General features: G+C 45.6%; 1 protein-coding gene across 2 annotated transcripts in view; it reads left to right on the top strand.

The window, feature by feature from the left end:
• The window catches only part of LOC121271279 (cdc42-interacting protein 4 homolog), a 100,667-nt gene that overhangs the window by 29,901 nt on the left and 48,263 nt on the right, over positions 1-22,503 (top strand). The gene's annotated exons all lie outside the window — the stretch shown is intronic.

Here is a 22,503-nt window from a genome sequence, read left to right on the forward strand (position 1 = left end):
TGGGCGGGGCGGGGGGGAGGGGATGGGGGGGGATGGGGGGATATGGGGGGGGATGGTGGGGGGGATGGTGGGAGATGGGGTGGGGGGGACGGTGGGAGATAGGGTGGGGGGGGGCACAGTATTTGTGTTTTTAAATGAGCTGTGCATCCAGCCTGATATTTAGGGGTTGTGGGGGCAGTGCAGGAAGGTCTAGCAGGTTAGCAGATACAGATACACAGCCAGAGTGTCTGTCGGACTGCCACTGAATTAGTGTAGCCTGCTGACACTTATCAGCTGAATGAAATCTTTCTGCAGTAATAGCTTGATGCCTCAGCAGATTAATTGTAGGTTGAGAAATGAGCATCTCAAAGTTCACTTGGATTGTGAATGGATATAGTTGTGTGTTGGTCATGTGGAGAGGATCCTGGTGATTAACATGCGATAATAGCAGCAACGGATTGGGAACGTAAATCGTTCGGAGTTTAAACAAATTAAAACCCTAGATTTTATTTACTCCACCATTGGCGCCTGTGTCTTCAGCTGCCTGGCCTCTAAGCTCTGGAATCCTCTGCCTAAACTTCCCTTCTCTCTCTCTTTTTTTCTCTTTCTCTCTTTCTCTTTCTCTCTTTTTCTCTTTCTCTTTCTCTCGTTCTCTTTCTCTCTTTCTCTTTCTCTTTCTATTTCTGTCTTTCTCTTTCTCTCTCTCTCCCCCTCTGCCTCCCTTCTTTCTCTTTCTCTCTTTCTCTCTCTCTCCCTGTCTCCCCCCCTCTCTCTCTGTCTCCCCCCCTCTCTCTCTGTCTCCCCCCCTCTCTCTCTGTCTCCCCCCCTCTCTCTCTGTCTCCCCCCCTCTCTCTCTGTCTCCCCCCCTCTCTCTCTGTCTCCCCCCCTCTCTCTCTGTCTCCCCCCCCTCTCTCTCTGTCTCCCCCCCCTCTCTCTCTGTCTCCCCCCCTCTCTCTCTGTCTCCCCCCACTCCCCCTCTCCGTCTGCCCCCACTCCCCCTCTCCGTCTGCCCCCACTCCCCCTCTCCGTCTGCCCCCACTCCCCCTCTCCGTCTGCCCCCACTCCCCCTCTCCGTCTGCCCCCACTCCCCCTCTCCGTCTGCCCCCACTCCCCCTCTCCGTCTGCCCCCACTCCCCCTCTCCGTCTGCCCCCACTCCCCCTCTCCGTCTGCCCCCACTCCCCCTCTCCGTCTGCCCCCACTCCCCCTCTCCGTCTGCCCCCACTCCCCCTCTCCGTCTGCCCCCACTCCCCCTCTCCGTCTGCCCCCACTCCCCCTCTCCGCCTGCCCCCACTCCCCCTCTCCGCCTGCCCCCACTCCCCCTCTCCGTCTGCCCCCACTCCCCCTCTCCGTCTGCCCCCACTCCCCCTCTCCGTCTGCCCCCACTCCCCCTCTCCGTCTGCCCCCACTCCCCCTCTCCGTCTGCCCCCACTCCCCCTCTCCGTCTGCCCCCACTCCCCCTCTCCGTCTGCCCCCACTCCCCCTCTCCGTCTGCCCCCACTCCCCCTCTCCGTCTCCCCCCACCCCCCCTCTCCGTCTCCCCCCACCCCCTCTCTCCGTCTCCCCCCACTCCCCCTCTCTCTGCCTGTCTCCTCCACCCCACCTCCACCAACCTCTATGTGGCTAGGTTTCAATCCAGTGAATGGGCGGCTTTGCCAAGTTAAAGGTGCTATGTAAATGGAAGTTGCATATTAGTGTATGTGGTCCTCACCCTCCCTCCCAAATTGGATCACTTGGGATGTTTTGTACTTGAATGATGATGAGACAGGTTCCTTCTAAGACCCTTGGGGGCTTGTGTATGGGGCTGTGGTTGGAGGAAAGAATGAATTTCTCCCTAAGGTCAGCAGTGGGAATAAAGCTACTGCTGGGGTTTAGGCTGAAGAAGCACCAGTTTAATTACGAGTCGACAGGTGAATGAAATGTGGCGAGCACCAAGAACGGAGTCCCTGCCAGTCAACTTTCCAAGGAGCCAGAAATAAGCAGAAACGTCCCTGGAAGATATTTCTCGGGGTACTGAGGCCAATTGTGGCAATCCAACTGTGTTTCTGACTAAGATTAGCTTACTTGGCACAATCTGCAAGATGTTCCTGTTCAATTTCTCACCAGACCGCACCAAACCTTGGACCGAAGTTGTCCAGTGGTCCTTGTGTGGGAGTATTATTTAATGAAATGGAGATTGTGACAGAGGTAGGGCAGGGGTTATGTGGGGGCATGACTGCTACACAAAGTTCGGGTTCTCAACCTGAATCCACAAAGGCAGAAAGAAAGGAGAAAGTTGTCATGGCAACCCAGGTAGCCTAAATTAGGAATAAGGGCTGGGAATCAAAATTGCTGAGGAAACATCACTAGATCAGGATGAGTATATTGTGCAATTAAATAGTTACTCTTTGAAAAATCCCTTATTTTGAGAGCTGGATTATGCCATGTGGATTAGTTGAGATGACTAGAGTAGATATATTTAAGGGAAGCTAGATAAACATAGGCAGAAAGAAATAAAAGGATGAGATGTAGTAGGGCTAGGAGGAGCATAATGCTGTGCACAACTGGCTGGGCCGAATGGCCTGTTTGTATAAATTTGTGATTCTATGGATGTATTTGACAAGCTCAAACAAGCCTTAACATTATGTCCACTGTTCAAGATTTGTTTTTGTTGATTGAATGGTATGGCATTACAGACTCTGCATTGAGCATCGTGTGTAGGCGTGTGTGTATTTGTGGAGTTGGGGGACGAAAGGCTTGTAAGAGCCTGGATGTTTCTCGTAAGCTGCCACAGTGCAAATACAAGCAGCCCCAGCCCCTCTAAGTTATGGGTGAATAAGCATGTAAATGTTTGGTATCACAAGCAAATTCTTCGAATATCTGTTGATCCTGCTCTGCAAAGAGGGGTGTCACCCCGAGGACCAGCTCCTGTCATTCTTGCTGTGCTGGATTGGTGGCTTCATTATTCCTATTCACACAAGAGAAATGGCCGCTCCTCCGAGAGCAGGTTTGGGAATATATCTGACGACACAGGTGATGGTACAGAATTGTGAAAGGGAGGTTTCTCGAGAATTGGTTGCCTGTCCTCTTTCCCCTCCACCCTAAACCACCTCTGGACTCCCACCCATCGGAAGCTTAAGCACATGTCGCGAAACATTTGTATAATGCAAAAAAAAACCAGGCATTCAAATGGAAATATATTTCTTTGTTTATACATCATTGCATCTCTCCTGGCTCCGTCTCAGTTCCAACCTACAAAAGGAATTCTCTCCAGTTCTCTCTTCCTTTTTAACATTCTGTTTATAATCTACCTCTTTGATCAAGTGTTTGATTTTCTGCCAAAAACCTCCTCCTTTGGTTGAGCATCAATTTTTTTTTTGTCTGATTGTGCCCCTGTGGAGCACCTTGAGAGGTTTTGCTACGTTAAAGGTGCTAGAAAAATGCAAGGTATTGTTGACGCAACCACTCCTAATCTCCAAGCATTCTGACGTGGGCTGACCTGAATGTCCACAGGAGTGGCTGCAGCATGTTTCAGCTTGCATGTCAGCCGTGGCACAGTGGGTACTGCTCTCACCTCATGAGCCAAAAGGTTGTGGGTTCAAATCCCACTCCAGGAATTGAGCACATAGTCCAGGATGACACTCTAGTGCAGTACTGAGGGAGTGCTGCGCTGTCAGAGGTGCCATCTTTCAGGCAAGATGTTAAACTGAGGCCCTGTCTGTCCTCTTGGGTGGATCTTAAAAAAAATCCCACTGCTTTTGAAGAGCAGGGAAGTTTTCCCCTGATGCCTTGGCCAATATTTACTCCTCAGCCAACATTGCAAAAACAGATGAACTGGCCATTATCACATTGTTGTTTGTAGGAGCTTGCTGTGTGCAAATTGGCTGCCTTATTTCCTACATTACAATGCAGCAACACTATAAAAGTACCTTGTTGATTGTAAAGTGCTTTGGGGATGAAGTTGTGACTGACACTATATAAATGAATGTCTTATAGGGGAGGCAGCCATTATTGGTGACCTTTCTTTCCTAGTTTCAGTCTTGCTCTCTGACTGGTCCCAGACTTCTCTCCACTGTGGTCTGCATACTGTTCCATTTTCAATGTAGTAAAATGACCACGTGGGCGGGAGCCTCGAGTGGTGAGTCTCTATTTATATCATCCTCCTTGTAAGTTTCCATTACAAATCTGTAGAAGGTAAAATCGAGTGTTGAGCTCAGGCAGCATTGTCTCTTTGCAATCCCCTTGTTATGGTGCCATCTGCGTTACAAGCCCATCCTAGCTGTCCATTCTTATATATCAAGTCAATGAATGCTGGCACCAAGATATTCGGCTCGGATGGCTCCAAACTGAGTGAGATGCTGTCTTGTGTCGAAATGCCCGCTTCACCTTCAGGACCGTGGGTGGCTATTTCCCAATAACATGAGTTGGAGATATTTCTTTGATGTTGTGTACATATTTCTGGGGATTCCAATTCCTCCAAAGTATTACCTATGGTGATGGAAAGAATGTTGCTGACTTCTGCAGCATCATTGAGCACGGTTAATGATTAGATTCTAAGAGAGTTTCACCAGTTGAACAACACACCAATAACTTGCATTTATATAGTTATTTAACATCCCAAGGTGCTTCACACGAGAGTGTTTTCAAACAAAATTTGACACCAAGTCATACAAGATAGGTTTTAAGGAGTGTCTAAAAACAAGGAAGGAGAGACTTTGACACAGGTTCAATTCTTGGTTTGGGTCAGTAGAGCTGTCATCGCCTTACCTCTGCCCTAGGTATCATTGTTCTTGGTAGACTATGCTCAGTGGCAGTTGTAACAATGCTGAACCTTGCAGTGAAATTTAGTAGTATCCTGACTTCATGGAGTGAAATTCTGACCTGACATTGGATGAGAGAGCACACTGTTTTACTTTGTTTAGGTTTACTCTGCGCAAGTTTAACGTTGTTGTGAAGTGAAAGCAACTTTGGATAGACACTGCATTCTTAAGCCACGGGGTCAGTGAGTAGTGGCCATGAGCAGAAACTGAGTACCTTTTCCTTTTACCCTCCCCCCACCTCCCTTTCTCAGGCCAATCAGAATGCTCCCTAGCTGAGATTAAGTACATGGAAATTCGGGGCACAGTCCCAGGATAAGGGGCCGATCGTTTAGGACTGAGATGAGGAGAAATTTCTTCACTCAAAGGGTTCTTTGGAATTCCCTACCCCAGATGGTTGGGATAGACAGATTTTTGATCTGTCCGGGAATTAAGGGACATGGGGAATGGGCATGAAAATGGAGTTGAAGCTCAAGTTCAGCCAAGATCGTATTGAATGGCGGAGCAGGCTTGATGGGCCGAGTGGCCTAGCCTTACTCCTATTCCTTGTGTTTTTATGGAATGGCTGGTCCCCTTGACTCTGGTCATCACTGTGCCTCCTCACCGAGTCATCAGAGAGGGAGCAGTAAGCTGCTAGGGACAAATGCAAATTTCCACTCGATGCACCATTACAGTGACTGAACATGGCATTGTCATAACAACACAGCAAGCAAATACTGTGGATGTTGGAAACCTGAACTAAAAACAGAAAACGTTTGAAATGCTCCAGTGAACGAGGCAGCATTGGCAGAAAGAGGAACAGGGTTAACATTTCAGGTTGGTGACTTTTTGTCAGAAATATTTTATATTATATTCTGTGTCATTACCACAAGTTATGCACAGCTACCAAAAGCAAAATAGAAACTGATCAAACCTCCGGACTTCCTCTTTAAGTACTCCAAGACCCTCACTAAAGTATTCGCTCAAGATTCATTCTGTACCCAGCTTCTCTGTGTATTTCGCTTTTGTGTGTTTTTCTTCATTATGGAATGAAAGCCAACATGTCCCACAACTGCCTTGTTACACTCCAGATGTGTTCACTGCACCCCTTTTGATGGTAACTGTGTTGGAGGGTTGCATTGTGTGTAGAGAATTTGAAGTTGTGTGTGCAGTAATCCTGCCAACATGGATACATGGGGGAATTCTGTTCTTCAGCCAGAAGAACACATGATTTGTGGGTGCCAAAAGGCCTTTATACCTCCAAAGGGGAGTTTCCCACTGAAATCTCTGCAGCTAGCAGGGTTTTTCTGAAGCTTTACATGCATGGACATTCAACAACTCCCAGGCTCTTTAAAGACAAACTGATCAGGTAATTTGTAAGCTGTAGTATGTAACCTGGAGGTAGCAATGGTTCAGGATGTGGACTGCCTGCTGTCAATTCTCCCCTTTTACCAATAGGAATAGCCATTAGGCTAGAATATTGTCATGCTTGATTGGAGGAAGTTTGCAATGAGGGAGGAGTGTGATGAGAAAGGTAAGAGTTGGAAGCTAAAGATGAGAGAAGGAATAAGTACCAGAAAACAAACCTGTTCTTGTGTGGACAAAGATGGCAATTCATGAGCATTAATAACAGGGCTTCTTTTGGTGGGGCTTGGGAGGGTTGCGGTGTTGGTGGTGGCGAAGGGACACTTCACACAGGAGAGGTGTTACCCTCCTGTAGCTGAAAGCACCAGTTCTACAATGTGGCAGTGATTAGTTTCTGTTACGTTGCTCAATGGAGGCGGGGCTTATAAGAATATAAGATCATATGGAGCAAGAGTGAGCCATTCGGCCCACCGAGCCAGCTCTGCCAATCGTTAAGATTGTGGCTGATCTGATTGTGGCTGCCTAACACCACTTTCTCCCTGTCAGACTCTCATAACCCTTGACTCCCTTGTCAATCAAAAACCTAACTCTGCCATGAATATTTTGAATGACCTAGCCTCCACTGCTCACTAGGGAAGAGAATTCCGCAGACTAAGAAAGCTCTGGGAGAAGAAATTCCTCCTCATCTCTGCCTTAAATGCAAGAAGACCCCCCCCATCCCCCACCCTTAGCTTGATCCTCCCACAAGAGGAAACATCGACTGACATCTACCTCCAAGCCCCCTCCGAATCTTCTGTGTTTCAATCAGATCACCTCTCGTTCTTCTAAAAACTCCAGTGAGTATCAGCTCATTGTCTCATAGTCATAAGACAACCACTTTGCCCCGGTGGTTATTATCTATTGCCAGCATGCGTTCTAGTACTGATGCTGTTCGCCCAGCTTTTCACTTTATAGACCTCCCTGGTCTCTCTGTACCAAGGCAAAGGGGACTAATCCCTGGTTAGAAGTGAACTGCTTTTGTCAGCTCACTCCACTGGTAACAGCCTTGCCCTTTGAGTCAGAAATGCGTCGGTTCGAGTCCCACTTTAGAGCTTGATCTCCTAACCTAGGCTGACACTTCAGTGCCAGAATTGCTGCTGTGCAGGTTAGACACTAAGCCCCTGTCCTGTCTTAACCTGTTGAGCTGGGTATTAAAGGTGCCGCAGCGCTATTTGAAGGAACAGAAGAGCTCAGTCAGAATTCTGACCAACATTCCTTCCTCAACCATCAATGCCAGCAGATTGACCAGGCATCCATCTTATCTGTGACAAAATTGACTGCTGTGTTTGTCCACATAACAGTACCTCAGAAATAAAATCATTCACAGTGTGAGACGCTCAGAAATTCCAGCCCTTTGATGAGGCATTGTATAAAAGTTTTTTTTTCTCTCTTTCTGGAGATCCAAAGAATATACAAATAAGGAAGCACAGGTCACACAACAGAGTAGAAAATGAGAACTGCAACAGCTTGCCTGCCTTGCCCAGACCTGTTGTCACATTTCTCTGTCTGGTATGCAGTCTGCTTTACTCCAGCGAGACTGTTGTAATTTTAAACACGGTTGATCTATAATTTTGAATAATAATTACACAGGCTATGTTAACCAGTTTTGAAGTGTATTTTTGATTATCCTGCAGTAAAAGTGCTTCAGGCTAATGGTCGTAGTTGCAAACTCTCTCCATGATGGTTGACTTTTGTGTAGCGAGCAAAATACTACAGCCGGCTGTTTTATTTACAATGGTGATGGTTTGGTTAATGTTGATGTCAGATCTGTGTTCACCACTACATCCTCTGAAATGGTCTCTGCAGACTCGGACCCTATCTGAGAAAGGCAAAATCTCTTAATTATACAATGTTTTTCACACTTCAAGTGGACAGTGTTTGAACATTTCTCACCCCCAATATTAATGCATTACTGAAATCCTAGTAAGTGTTGCATGTGCAGGTTGAAAGCTGGAGTGAAAACCATTTGTGTTCCAAGTTATAAATTGTTGAAATGTTCACCAGATACCAGAGGGAGATTGGGGGATAGCTCAGCATCTTGAAGCCAGGGCTCCTGGGTTTTAATTTGGTCCTTAAGTGAGGAATAACCAGATATAAGGTGCGGCTTTCCTGCACCTCACTCTACTGAAAATAGCTAAGGTGTGGCAGTGTTATTAAATCTGTCCTAGGCCCTAAAGCTCTGGACTTCCCTTCATAGACCTCTCTTCCTCCCTACCTCCCTCCTCCATTTTAGAACTCCTTCCGACTAACCCTTTTGAATAAGCTTTTGGCTATCTGTCTTCTCATCTCCTTATGTGGCTCAATGTCAAATTGTGTTTGAGAAAGTTCCTGTAAAGCTCCTTGGAAGGTTTTACTATGTTAAAGGTGCTATATAAATGCAAGTTGTTCCATCAGTTATGTTGGAACACCGACGAAGGCTTGAGTTTGAAGAAGAGTCCAAAGGAGGAGAGAGAGGCAGAGAGGTTTAAGGAGGGAACTCTGAGGGCATGGCTGCCAATGGTGAACTGATGAAAAATGGGGATGTGTGAGAGTCCAGAGCTGGAGAAGTGCAGAGATCTCAAATGTGTTGTAAGGCTGCAGGTGGTTACAGAGATGGGGAAGGTAACAGCCATTGAAGGATTTGAAAACCAAGATGAGAATTTTAAAATCAAGGCATTGCTTAACCAGTGCCCTGTGTCAGTCAATGAGCACCGGAGAGACCTGGATTAACTCATGTGAAGCATGTGGGGATGCTGAAGAAAGAATCCAATTTACGTTTAGAAATGACTCTCCTCCCCACGGCAGGGGGATTGCAAGAGAAAATCATCTGGCACCGAATTTCTGACCGACAGCAACGAAGTGAATATTGTTTGGCTGAGGGAAAAATATTGGCCAGGACAGCGGAACAGTCCCTGATCTTCAAAAGATCCCACTGGAGGAAGCAGAAAGGAACCATGGTCGAAGCTGCTGTCTGCGGCTCATCACTCCATCAAGCAGGACTCACGTGTTTTCAGGAGCAGCAATGGGGCAGTGAAGGGTCTTCATAAGAACCATCCCTGAACAGCTGTATGAAGACAGTCAGGGAAAACTTGTGTACACAGATTGTAGAGCGAATTTACAGATTCTGTGCTTGCAACTGAACTGCCAAAGGCACACACTAGCCAAACCTGTAAAAGAATTCTCCAAATCAGTCTCTGAAAACACCCAAGCTTTTCAGTCTGGTTTCGTTTGGAACCTGTGTGTGTTTCTATTCCAGTATTGAAATCTCCCCTTCCAAAGCCAGGTGGTCGACCAGAATGACGTATGTATAAAAAAAAAATGCATTTTGGTTTTTGGATTTCTTCGAATACTTTTGGTTATACTTTCCTTTTAAAAATTGGAGTTGAGGAGAAACTGCTGTTTGGACAGAATGATTGAGGCAGGAGGTCATTTGGTGAAGCCTCCAGGAATTCGTCCAGCCAGAGTTAGCAGCCCTATTGGCTAAATTTCAGCATTGAGATTGATGGCAGGTCTTGAACCAGGAACTGAGCTCCTGGAGCAGGTGAGGCCGGAGAATTGGCAAACAATTGCCAGTTGCACCGCTTTTTCTAAAAGTCTTCAATTAGCTCTGGCGATGGACACTTTGATTTTCAACACAAGCTGTTGACTACTTGCCTCTTCTAGAGGGCCTCTCACTATTGGCATTTCCCTCTGTACTTTCTGTAGCGATGTTTGTTCTCCCTGCTCCCTGTAAGGGGTGGGGGGGGGGGGGTGGTTTGTATGATGAAGGGGTTTTTGTTTCATTCTGAATAGGCTTGACGTTTCTACACTTTTGTTTGAAGTGACTTTGACACATCTGTATGCCATCGCCCACAGTGCAAGTGGTAACCTGAGTCATGCAGTGCCTGCAAACCTGTTTCTCCTGTTTCTGCTCCAGGTTCAGGCTGAGCCAGGCCTGGTTCAGTTCCACCACTGTTGCCGATCCAAGGCTGGTTATATAACCACGGCATCTTGCCAGTTGCAGTTCATCTCTAGGTGTCAGCTGCCTTTCTAATTTAAACCAGTGCTGGTTAGTAAGTTGGCTTATGTCACTGGTTGTCAGCCATGGTTAGTGGGTAGCATATTTACCTGGAAGGTCATAGGTTCACAGCCCACTCCCGACACTTGAGCACAAAATCTATGCTGATACTCCCTGTGCCAGTACTGAGGGGGTACTGCACTGTTGGAGTCTGTCTTTCAAATAAGATGTGAAACCAAAGCCTCTCAGGTGGACATAAAAGATCCCTCTGCACTATTTTGACCAAGAGGAGGAGGATTCTCCCCCTGTGCTCCAGACCATTATTTAGTACCACTAAAAACAAATCTTGTGTCTCATCACTGTGGGAGCTTGCTGTGTGAAAATTGGCTGCCGCATTTCCTGCTACCACAGTGACTGTTCTTCAAAAAGTACTCTCTCAGCTGTAAAGTGCGTTGGGACTGAGGCAGTGAAAGGTGCTATATAAATGCAAGTTTGTCTTCATGTGGCTATACATGAGCCAGTGGACCAGCAAGTTTGCGGGGGAAGGGGAGTAGGCGATGTACAGGCCCTGACAGCACGCACTCTTACTGTACTGTAGGCACTGTTGGGTAGCTGTCCGGTGTGTTGTAGTGCCAGCAGATATCAGTTATACTGCCAACTCTACAGTGCTCTCTGCCAGGAATAAGGGAAGGATTAGTAGTTTCAGCGGCACTTAGCGCCCAAGTTAAATTTCTAATGCCTCAGCACCATTTCTTTTTTAAAAATCATACTGTTGTTTGGGAATGTTTTCATTTTAATGTTGTGCTTGAATTCAAAGAGTTTAGGAAGTGGGTGAATATGTTTTCTTCAGGTACCATGCCTTGAGAGGGCATTGGTGACCATGGACCTCCATGTTAATCTTGCTCTGGATGTGTGGGTCATCTTCGTCAGTGGAACATTCACCCAGTTTGAAAATGTAGGGTGGGATTTTCCGATCCCTCCACTGGCAGGCATCCTCCCGGTCGGGACGGGAAAATTTGGAGCGCTATTAAAAGTCAACGGCTCTCCAAGTTTCCCCGCCCTGCCAGCAATGATACCCTGCTGGTGGCAGGGTTGAAAAATCCCGGCCATCGTTCTTTGTCTACCTCGATCTCTTTTTACCATCGATCTTTCCCATCAGTATCAGACTTTGTAAATCATGAGATTAAAAACAAAAAACTGCGGATGCTGGAAATCCAAAACAAAAACAGAAACAGAGATCCCTGGAAAAACTCGGCAGGTCTGGCAGCATCGGCGGAGAAGAGCACAGTTGACGTTTCGAGTCCTCGTGACCCTTCAACATGAGGACTCCAAACGTCAACTGTGCTCTCCTCCGCTGATGCTGCCAGACCTGCTGAGTTTTTCCAGGTATTTCTGTTCCTGTTTTTGTTCTGTGAATCATGATTTCTGATCACATGCCTAAGAAATTCCAACTGTCTCTTCCTGACCTTGGTCAGCAGAGCTCTCTTGGTCTCTAGATTTTACTAGTGCTTCTTCATTGCTAGTGCGATGAATCAATATTCACCAATGTAAAAAAAAATGCTTTTATTAAAGGGTTTTTTTTAAATTCATTTACAGGATGTGAGAGTCACTGGCTGGACCAGCATTTATTGCCCATCCCTCATTGCCCTAGAGAAGGTGGTGGTAAGCTGCCTTCTTGAACCGCTGCAAAAAGAAAGGTTTTCATAATTTGGGGGGAAGGCTAAAAATTAAATTTTAAAAACCTTGAACACATGGAAACTTTTTCTAACTTTTTTCCTTTCTGTCTCCCTGGTTTTCTCCTGATTCAGTAGTTTTGATGACTGCTGCACTGATTCAGTTGGTGTGTGGCTAACCCGAGGCTTGTGGTTTAGGAGCCCAGTCAGTCATGTGATGTCCTCTTGTCATCTTTGTTATCTGTTTCCATTTTTATACAGTGTTTGCAGACGCATGTCTGCAGATTGGGGAAGTGCAAGGATGACTAGGGGCTGAACACAGTTTGGGGAATATCACTGCAACAGTTACGTGCTCAGCATTGTGGAATGGGCAGAGTTTTTAACCATGTTGACCACCAACTCACATTGGTATACCCCTCCTCTCCAACCCCCAACCCCGCCTTGGCAACAGCGCATTGTGCCAAATCCTCCTGAAAAAAAGATGGCAAATGCCACATTGTGTCATTAAATGAACGAATCGGTCAGTAAGCCCAGCGGTAGAAGAGATATGGCGATTGTTGCAAAATCTTCAGAGCTTTCTACTTGATTCACCATTAGCCTCACACAACTGACATCTCATGCTTGGTGCTCATGTTATTTTTCAGGTCTTACTGCACTTGCATGTTAATTGCCCGTTCAACTCACTGTAGGTAGTTAAGGCTCCTAATTAAATATCCTTTTAACAATGTAATGTTATACCAATCAAATTCTTTGGCCCAGAAAGGGAACAATATAAACCATTGATTCTCTCTCTCTTAATCCAGTCTTTCTTTCCCTCTTTATTTCTCTTTCTGTATCTGATTTGACTTTAATTCACCCTATTTCCTACTCCTTTGTTCCTCTATTTCTTTCTCTATCCTTTAATCTCATTGGCTAAAGAGAGACTGTTGGTCCCTTCCTTCACTGAGGTTCCAGGTGCCCTGTTGCCCTGGTAACGCTGTTACTTCCAGCTTGTTGTTATGCAGTAAATTGTATTTGAGCTGAGGGGGCAAGGGAAAATTCCAACTAACCCTTGCTACATGTTGCAGTAACTTTTGTGCAACACCAGGTCCCTATCACTGGACTGTTGTTTGCTTGCTGTGAATTGTAACAGCCAAACACACCTTGTCCTGCATCACATGAGGGTCTCAATGATAAACCTCTTTCTCAAGATTCGTAATCCTAATAGAAGCTTCCCACTATCTATGCATTTCTGGGAATGGTCCAAGTTTAATTGTGTTCTCGCCTTCCTATGTTCTGACTCTGCAATTCCCGTCAAAGCTAGTCTCTTTTAATTAATTCTTGGGATGGGCAATAAATGCCAGTCTTGCCAACAACTACTCATATCCCAAGTTGCCTTTGAGAAGGCGGTGGTGAGTCGTAGCCTTGAACCACAGCAACCCGCGTGGCTTCCGTGAAATTGTACCAAGGAGCCTTGAAGTGTTTTTCCTGAAGACGTTCTTCCTCACTCAGCAGTTTTGACGACTCTGCTTACTCTGAGAGGGTATAACTCCCGAGCAGGGGAGGCATGGGGGGTTCCCAGGTGTAGAACAGGTGGCACATGGGGGGAAGGAAGAAAATGCCCATGGAATCATTGCATCTCTGGTGAGTATTGAAGAGGATGTGGGGAGAGGGTAGGGCAACAGATTTAGTCCTGACTGAAGTGCTGATCAGCATTGGAAGAATGGCTGAATGGCTTCTTGCTTTACTGCTATTCTCTTAAGAAGCTGTGCTTTTTTATATTGATGAGCCTAAGCGGTATTTCCCACAAAATAATCGAAACACACCCTTTTGCAAGGAGGACACCACTGTGTATGTAAAACCTCTTGTGCTATGTTATCACCAAGCCTATTTAGCGAATGGGTCACACCTTACCCAACCTGTGCGTGTGTGCGTGTGTGCATGTGTGTGTGTGCGCGCGCCCCTCACATTTGTCACCCCCCAATAATCCTCCACTCCTCATCCTCAAAGTCACCACCTGTGCAACATCCTTAATGTTGCACAATCCAATGTGCTCTCTCCAGGTACAACCCAGCATTGCACAGACAGGCCTGTGATTGTACAGCTGGGTCTTTTCACATTTCAAGTGGATGTACTTTACTGACAAGCCTTTTTGGATCAGAGCCAGAGCTGGGTCTCTCCTGGACTAGACTCTCTGTACCTCCGACCCCACGCCATATTTCCTGTACATATTACTGCTTAAGTACTAAAGCCACATTAAGGTTGAAAACACTTTGGCACTGTTTCAGATTAAACACGCAAACTAATGCCACTTTTCAAACTATTTCCTGTTAACATTACCCAGTGTTTTGGATGCATATACTTTTCCTTTCTGCAGCCAGTCATAGGCCGATGCTGTGCACTGTTATGTTTGGAACCAGGCCTATACTATGGGGCAGTTTGAAGTGCCGTTTGATTGTGTTATAAGAGCTTTCTTTCTTCGTTTCCTCCAAGTCTCACTCGCTCCCAAAATGTTGTTTATTCTGTCGAGCTCGTCCTATTTCCGTATATTTATTATTTGCCAGGAACTTGTCGAGCTTAGGCCTCTGGTCTTGCTAATTGAGCAGGAATGTTCGGTCAGCCCAGGCTCTTATATTCTAGGAAAACAGTAGCTTATATCAATTTTAAGAGATGAATCTGAACTGTTTCCTCATCAAATCGAGCATAAAAATCAAGTGTAGTACTGAGGGACTACTGTACTGTTGGATGTGTCATCTTTTGGATGCAAAGTTAAACCAAGGCCCCATCTTTCTACTTGATTTGATGTAAAAGATCCCATGCCATTATTTTGAAGGAGAGCGGGCGAGTTCTCCCTCATGATATTTATCCCTCAATCAACGTCGGAGCTCTGAAGCAGAGTCTACAGACTCTAAGTCTGTTCCTCTCTCTGCATATGCTGCCAGACCGGCTGAGTTTTTCCAGAATTTTCTGTTTCACAAAAATAGATGGTCTGGTCATTATCAGATTGCTGTTTGTGGGAGCTTGCTGTGCACAAATTGGGTGCTGCATTTTCTATGTTATAAAGATATCTACTAAAAAGTATTTCATTGGCACGTTGAGACATCTGGTGGTCATGAAAAGTGCCATATAGATGCAGGTCTTTCTTTCTTTCAAATATCCAAATCAGCATGTTAGAGCAAGTTTGGAGCAATCTCAGCATTTAAAATGCAAAGATTACATCTCTCACCGCTAGGTGATTTCCCCACTTCCTGCAGCATGTTGTGACGAAATGATTTTGATGTGGTCCCTTTCTCTTCCCATGTCCTACTCCTTCTGAAGAAGAGACCTACAAGCAATGCCTGCCCCTTCATTCAAATTGCAATTTGTTGTAAACAGCAACAACTTGCGTTTATATAGCACCTTTAACTTAGCAAACCGTCCCAAAGCACTTTACAGGATCATTGTCGCACAAAATGTGACACCAAGCCACCAAAGATATGACAGGTAACCAAAAGATTGGTCAGAGGTAAGTTTGAAGATGTATCTTAAAAAAAAAAATAGGGGAGAAGTTTAGGGAATTTATTCTTTCCTGGCATGTGGGCATTGCTGGCAAGTCCAGCATTTGTTGCCCATCCCTAACTGCCCTTGAACAAGTCAACCATCATTGCTGTCGGTTTGGAGTCAAATTTGGGTAAGGACAGCAAATTTCCTCTCCTAAAGGACATTAGCGAACCAGATGGGCTTTTATGACAATTGATGATAGTTCCATGGTCACCATTACTGAGACTAGCTTTCAATTCCAGATTTTTATTAGTTGAATTTAAATTCCACCAACTGCCTTGGTGGGATTTGAACCCATGTCCTCAGGGTATTAGCCTGGGCTCCTGGATTACTAGTTCAGTGATATTATCACTACACCACTATCTCCCCTTAAATTTGAGACTTGTTCCAGAGTTTAGGGCCTAGATATGGATGCCACTGGTGGTGTGAAGGAAATTGGGGACACTATGTAGCCAGAATTGGAGGAGTACTGAGTTCTTAGTTGCTGGAGGACTGGAGGAGGTTACTTAGGTAGGGAGGGGTGAGGACATGGAGGATTATAAACACAAGGATAAGGATTTTAAATTTGAGGCAGTGCTGAATGGGAACCAACATGGGCCAATGAGTGATGGGTAAACCTAGCCTATTTGACCACTAAGTTCAACAGTGCTGCTACCAATCATCCAACATCCTACACTTAAGTAGTTCCCATTTGGTAGTGTCACCGTGAGCAAGACTTCTAGCTAATGTTTCTCCTGCCAACATATTGCAGGGAAACAGAGGCCAAAGGAGATGCTTTCTCTCAGCTAATAACTACCACCTTGACATAGATCAGGAATGGCATCTGATATCTTCCCATTGCATGAGCTTTGTATTATTGTCAGTCAGTGCATTTACCCACTAAATGGTCTTAGTCTAATTAAATGTTGACATCGGGTGGGTCAGGAGTTTCCAACTGATGGGATTTTTCTGTCGATTGTCTTGTATCAGCCTCATAAAATACTGAGGGAAATCCAATGGAAATAACCCAAGTTGAACTTTGTCATTTTCTGGAGACTGCAAACCCCCAGTAACCACTTCATATGTGAAAAGGAGGGTGATGTTGAAAACTATGGGACTTTTGAGGTGAGACACTTCCTCATTCTCCACCCCCACCCCCCCACCCAATTCCCTATCATTGCACTATGCTAGGAATGTTCTAGAAATTGACTCTTCCCACCCCTCTAGCCTGAAGTGGCTTATTTTATAAAGACTGTAAGTGAGCCAAAAAGACTAGGTCAACTCAATCCCTCAATCCTATAAAAAATCCTATTTTTCCTTAGTTCTGTTGAAGAGTCATACGGACTCGAAACGTTAACTGTGTTCCTCTCCGCAGTTGTTGCCAGACCTGCTGAGTTTTTCCAGGTATTTTTATTTTTGCCCTGGTTCGTAGAGTTGGGGATATTGCCTCGGTGCCCCAGGGCTTGAGTATGGTAGCAAAGTGGCTGCTTTATTAGACTGGGTAACCCAGAGAACTGAACTACTGATCCACATGTGATTACAAATCCCACCGTGTCAGCTTGGGGAATTTAAGTTCAGTTAATTAAATATAAAGTCTGAAATGAGAAACTGGCATCTGTAACAGTGACCATGAATTGTCGTTAAAAACCCATCTGCTTCACTAATGTCTTCTAGGGAAGGGAATTTGCCGTCTTTTACCCGGCCTGGCCGACATATGACTCCAGACTCTCAGCAATGAAGTTGACCATTAATAGCCCTCTGAATGGGCCACAACAGGGAAACATGTCACCAACAGGCCACCACTTCTCACATCTTGCTGTGCAATTGGGAGATTGAAAGTTTGTGACAGGGCCTGTGAAATTCCCTGCCCCCTTGCCTTCATTCCTCTCTCTGTCGCTATTGTCTTGGCAACTCATTCAATCAGGAATCAATGTGCATCCTGTGCTAATCAGCTGCTAGTCCTTGTATAAAGCAGCTTGTGCTTCCTGCTTTAGTGACAACCTAGCTGTGACTTAACATTTTGCCATGAATTAGCGACCATGCACACAGTGTGTTATCCAGTGTGTGAGTTTTGCCGGAGAGTGAATTGAAGCAACTCTTGGTAAAATTGATAAAATGCCAGTCTTCAAATGCAAAGTCCTTGTTGGTGGAGTGTGACGGAAATTGTGTAGTAAATGATCCAGTGGGCACTTTCTGCACTGCGTGTAGTCTGTGTATTTTCCATCGATATTCTAGTACTGCAGTCAAAGTACCAGCCTAGACTTTTATGCTCAACTCTCTGGATTGGGACTCGAACCCACAACCTCTGACTCAGAGACAGGAATGCATTCTGCCTCAGCCCAAGACCAAGAATTCCTTTTAACTCTCTCTGCCTTTCCACCTTCTTCCTCCTTTTAAAACGTTCCTTGAAACTTACCTCTTCAATCAAGCTTTCAGTCACCTAGTCCACTATCTCCTTATAGACTTATAAGAAAGATCAGCACAGAAGGAGGAAGCCATACGGACTGCCATGCCTGTGCCAGCTCTTTACCATCAGATCTCCTCTTAATCATCTGTGTCTATGGAGAAAAAGCCAACTCTCGCCAATCATTCCACATAGCTGTTTCCTCTCGCTGTTACCAACCTGGCCAATCTCTGCACCCTCTCCAAGGCCTTGACATCCTTCCTAAAGTATGTCCCCAGAACTGAACACAGCCCTCCAGCTAGGGTCTAGCTGTGAGTCATGAAGTGTTAGCATACCTTCTTGTCTTTTATACTCTATCTCTACTAATACAGCTAGAGATCCCACATGCTTATGTAGCTCGCTGTCAAATCTTGTTTGCCAACGCCTTGGGACGTTGTACAAAGTCAAAGGTGCTGCATGCAAGTTGTTGAACTTTCGGTGAAGGGACTGCATTCACCAACTCCACTGGTGCATCCTTGGCAGACACTGATCAAAGGCTTCGCTTTCGCAGACAGTCTGTCTATCTCCAAATACAGACTTCTTTCTCTTTCACCTCTTTAGGGACTATGACGCAGAGTTAATCAGTAATGGAAATGAATGGGCTTCCCGTTTAAAGGTGCAGCACCTGCATGTCCTAAGGTGGGAAATTCAGGGCTTTACAGTAATTGAGAGTCTGACTGCAGAGAGCAGGAATGTTAAGTTGTATTTTCTCCTGTGTTATCAACTTCAGTGAGTCATGACCGTCTAACTGGGATGGTCCTGGCAAGTCCACCTCGCCCTAAAATACTCTACTTGCACTAGAACCAATACCTGTCCTGTGATGTGCGTGCACATGTTTTTATAGTGGGCTGGAGAGGGGGCCATTAGTAGATGGGCAAGGATGACATTTTGTGACCATTGGGTATTTATTAGCATCTGACTGCTGTAGGAGAAAGATCACATTAAAGTGAACGCTGCTCATGTGCTAAACCAAACTCATTCCTTTGAATTATTGCCTCCCTTCATGGCCTTTAATGACCAGAAACTCATCTCTGGTATTAGTCACCTCAAATGCACTTTTCTCAGTAGAATGAAAATTTGCATAATTACGATTGCACTTAGTTACCACACCGCCTAATGGCCATTACAGACCCAAGTTTAGTTTTAGTCAATGGCTAATGATTGATTGGGAAGGGTTTCTGTTGACCTTTGACCTTTGAAAATACAATCATTCCTGACTGGTGAGTTTTAGTGCAATTTCTCACGTGGTTTCCTTCAGTGTAAAAGGCAGGATGAGTCGGGGCAAAAAAAAACCTTTTGGGGTGTGATCGCCTGGCGTGAGTGGAGATTCGATAGCAGGCTCTTGACTCTTCATGAGCACAATTAACCCAGGGGTATTCTCCAGTTAATCCCTATGTTGTTCCACTCGCAAAGTGTGACAAACTGACTTCTTAAACAGCCTCTTGATTGGGCCTATGTTTGCCATGATCATCTCAACTCCCTCATCTTTCTTTCTCCCTCTAACTCTCCATGTACTTGGTAAAGCAGAACAACACCCAGCCAGAGCCTGCCTTGGTCCATGACCTGGCTGCTACCTTGATGCAGGGACACTGTTAGTTTCTTGTCTACCAGTTCTTTTACATCTCTTCTCTTTTCTCGTGGAGGAGCCTGAGTATCCCTGGACATTAGAACCCCCTGAATAATATTTCTAAGGACTTTTTAAGACCTTATCTCCATGATGGATACTCAGCTGGTCGAGAATGTGAACTGTCTGGTTCCTAAAAGGGAATTCGGGTAAGAGATGAGAACTGGAAGTGCAGAGGTCATAGTCAGTCAGATTAGATCATGGGTGCCTGTTTTTACACTCCTCTCACTAACAGCTGAGGCTGTTAAAATAGGTTGAGGTCAAACCCCTGACAACCATATCCAAGGACATTGCCAACCCTTTCTGACCCTTGAACTGAGGGGAGGGTGGGGGGGTCTGTTTGCAAATGACCAACACCGACATGATTTGTTATTGCACCTTATTTAACATTGCAAAATGGCCCAAGGTACTTTGCAAATAGAAACCTCCCCTGTCACCAGTGTACTGTCACCGTAGTGATTGCACAGCAGCAGCTTGCCAAGGGCTTCTTCTGTAACAGTTTCTCAGCCTCCAACTTGCACCCCACTGTGTAGAATGACAAGGGTAGTAAGCATTTGGGAATGCCACGATCTCCAAATCGTCCTCCAAATTGCACACTATCCCAACTCAAATATTTCATTCATCCTTGTGGAGTCAAAATCCTGGAACTCCCTCCCTAACATCACTATGGGAGTACCTTTACCACTTGTACTGCTGTGGTTCAAGAAGGCAGCTCACTACCAACTTCTAAAAGGGCAGCTAGGAGTGGGCATTAAATGCTGGCCCAGCCAGCGACACCCACATCCCAAGAATGTAATTTTTTTTTTCAAAGTCTGGTTAGGAAGAGTGCAGAGCATAACTAAAACCCTAGTAGGTTTTCCAAAGGCTTTTACAAGCATAGGGAGGCAGAAGGGTCAAAGGAGGGAGTCCCAGAAAGTAGCAGAAACTCTCACCAGTGATAGGGTGAGCGAAAGGGAATGGTGCAAAGAAAGCCATGTCGGAGAGCAGGGGAGTTTGGTTATTACCAAAGTAGGGTGGCGAGAAGCAGTGGAGGAGTTTGAAGTTGAGAGTAAGGGATGTCGAGGCTTGAGGAGTTGATGTAAATCAGCAAGAAGGGAATGAGCAGGATAGATTATGGAACACGATACAAATAGCTGAGTTTTGAATGAATTGGAGTTTCTGGACTAAGATAAGCAGGATGTTGGAGAAACCATACCTGGCGGTAAGAAAAGTGTGGATAAAGGCATTGGCAGTTGTAGTGAGTTGAGGGCAGAGGTGGCAAGACCATTCCTTGTACTAAATGGATTGCTCTACAAGTTACCCTGTTAAAATCCTTTGTGTTTATTGAGCAGGAGGAAGATTTGCGATCTGTATGTGTTTGAACCAGAATGTCGTCCTTCTGAGGCAAAACATTGACCTTTCAGCTTTTCAACGGTTGACATATGACCTGTGACCTGTTTTAAGAAGGGCAGAGGGCCTGACTTCTGCCAGTTTAAAGCGGGCTCGCGTGCGAGCGACACTGCAAGTCTCGCTGGGGAAGCAGCACGATGACGGCTCGCCACAAAGTCAAAATCTCTCTTACTGGGCTGTACTGGTCCGGCTCCCCTTCCCCTCTCTTCCACCTCCCACCACCCCTCCGACAGTGTGACCGGGTAACTGCTTCAGGCACCCAGTGCCTCTGTGGAGCTGGTGTGTGCCCAGCTACAGCCTCAGAACTGCATGTTATACAAGTTATGACTGCTGCACATTCCAATTGCCATTGTTCCTGTGGCAAAGAGGGTTGGTGGGGGGTGGGGGGGGGTGCGGTGGTGGGTGGAGTGGGTGCTCTGGTGACCATTGTTTTTCTTTCATTATCTGGCCAGATGTTGTAACGGCCAGAGCTTCTCACAATCGGGTACATGCAGGAGGGCTTCTTAACCAGCAAAGTTGCTGCACTTAACCTCCTTGTTGGTGAAGGTCACAGGCAATGGAGGTGCTGTTGAAATGAACCATAGTGAGTCACTGTGCTGTGTGCACTGTATGTCGTAAAAGATATTGAGCCCAGTGGTAGGGACAACTTAACCAGTTTCAGATAGCAGCCTTCAAACTTATTAATACAGAAGGGGCAGCCAACAACTTTTCCTGGCCAGCAAATAAGGTTTGAAGGAGAAAAGGTCAAACTAATTATGGTTCCTGAAAACACAACAGCACTTGAATAAATAAATTTGGATTTCATAACAGTGATTTCATTGCAAAATAATTGTATCTTATCCACAAGTCTTTGTGGCAATGGACATTGACTTGGCAGGGAACCACCCACACAACAATATTGCTCTTTGCTTTCTCACATTTTTTGTGGTTCAACTCGTCGCTGGGTCAAAGCAAAATACTGGAATGCTTCAAAAGCTTGGGCCTAACAGCAGGGCTTTTGTGCTAGTTTAATTGTTTTTCTTTTCTCTCACCTCTCTTGCTCTATCTTTCTCTCTTTTGCTGTGTCACTGTGTCTGTATGTCTGTCTCTTAATCCCAATCTCTCTCTCTCTCTCTCTTTTTCTCCACCCCACTCCCACCTCCCCACCTTTTCTTTCTCTCTCTCTCTCTCTCTCCACCCCCTCCCCCCCACTCTCTCTCGCTCTCTCTCCCTCTCAGTCTTTGGGCCTAATGCCAAATATTTCGAGCATATTCAAGATGGATTAATTTGGCTGCCGAGGTTTATTGGCACGAGCTACGGGTTGAGACGTAAACAAAGCCGGCTTGTTGAAACAACCGAAATAAGCCTTTCTCAATTTATGTACAATAATAAAAAGCTTTCAGGAGAAACCTATGGTCTATTCTGTAAGTCATTAAAGGAGTTGTTTTTTTTAATGAACAGGGAATTCCGCATCTGTGTACCAATTGGTGAATATTGCATCTACATTAAGCCCTCAACAATGAAGTAAAATTTTCAGCCTTGCATAAAAGGTGCGACGGTAGTCGGCTTGGCTTTGAGGATATTGTACGATGATGAGGTGGTGCAATCTATTGGAGGATCAGTGTGAGGTAGCAGAGAGAGAGAGAGAGAGAGAGGTGGAACCTGTACAAACTATTCTCTGTGTAAGGGAGAGACAGTGAGCGTGGGACTGGTGTTTCCCATGGGAAAGGAGGTACGAAGAATTAGAAGGGATTCCGTGCCTTGG

Source organism: Carcharodon carcharias, chromosome 30 (assembly GCF_017639515.1).
Source record: "Carcharodon carcharias isolate sCarCar2 chromosome 30, sCarCar2.pri, whole genome shotgun sequence".
Lineage (NCBI taxonomy): Eukaryota > Metazoa > Chordata > Chondrichthyes > Lamniformes > Lamnidae > Carcharodon > Carcharodon carcharias.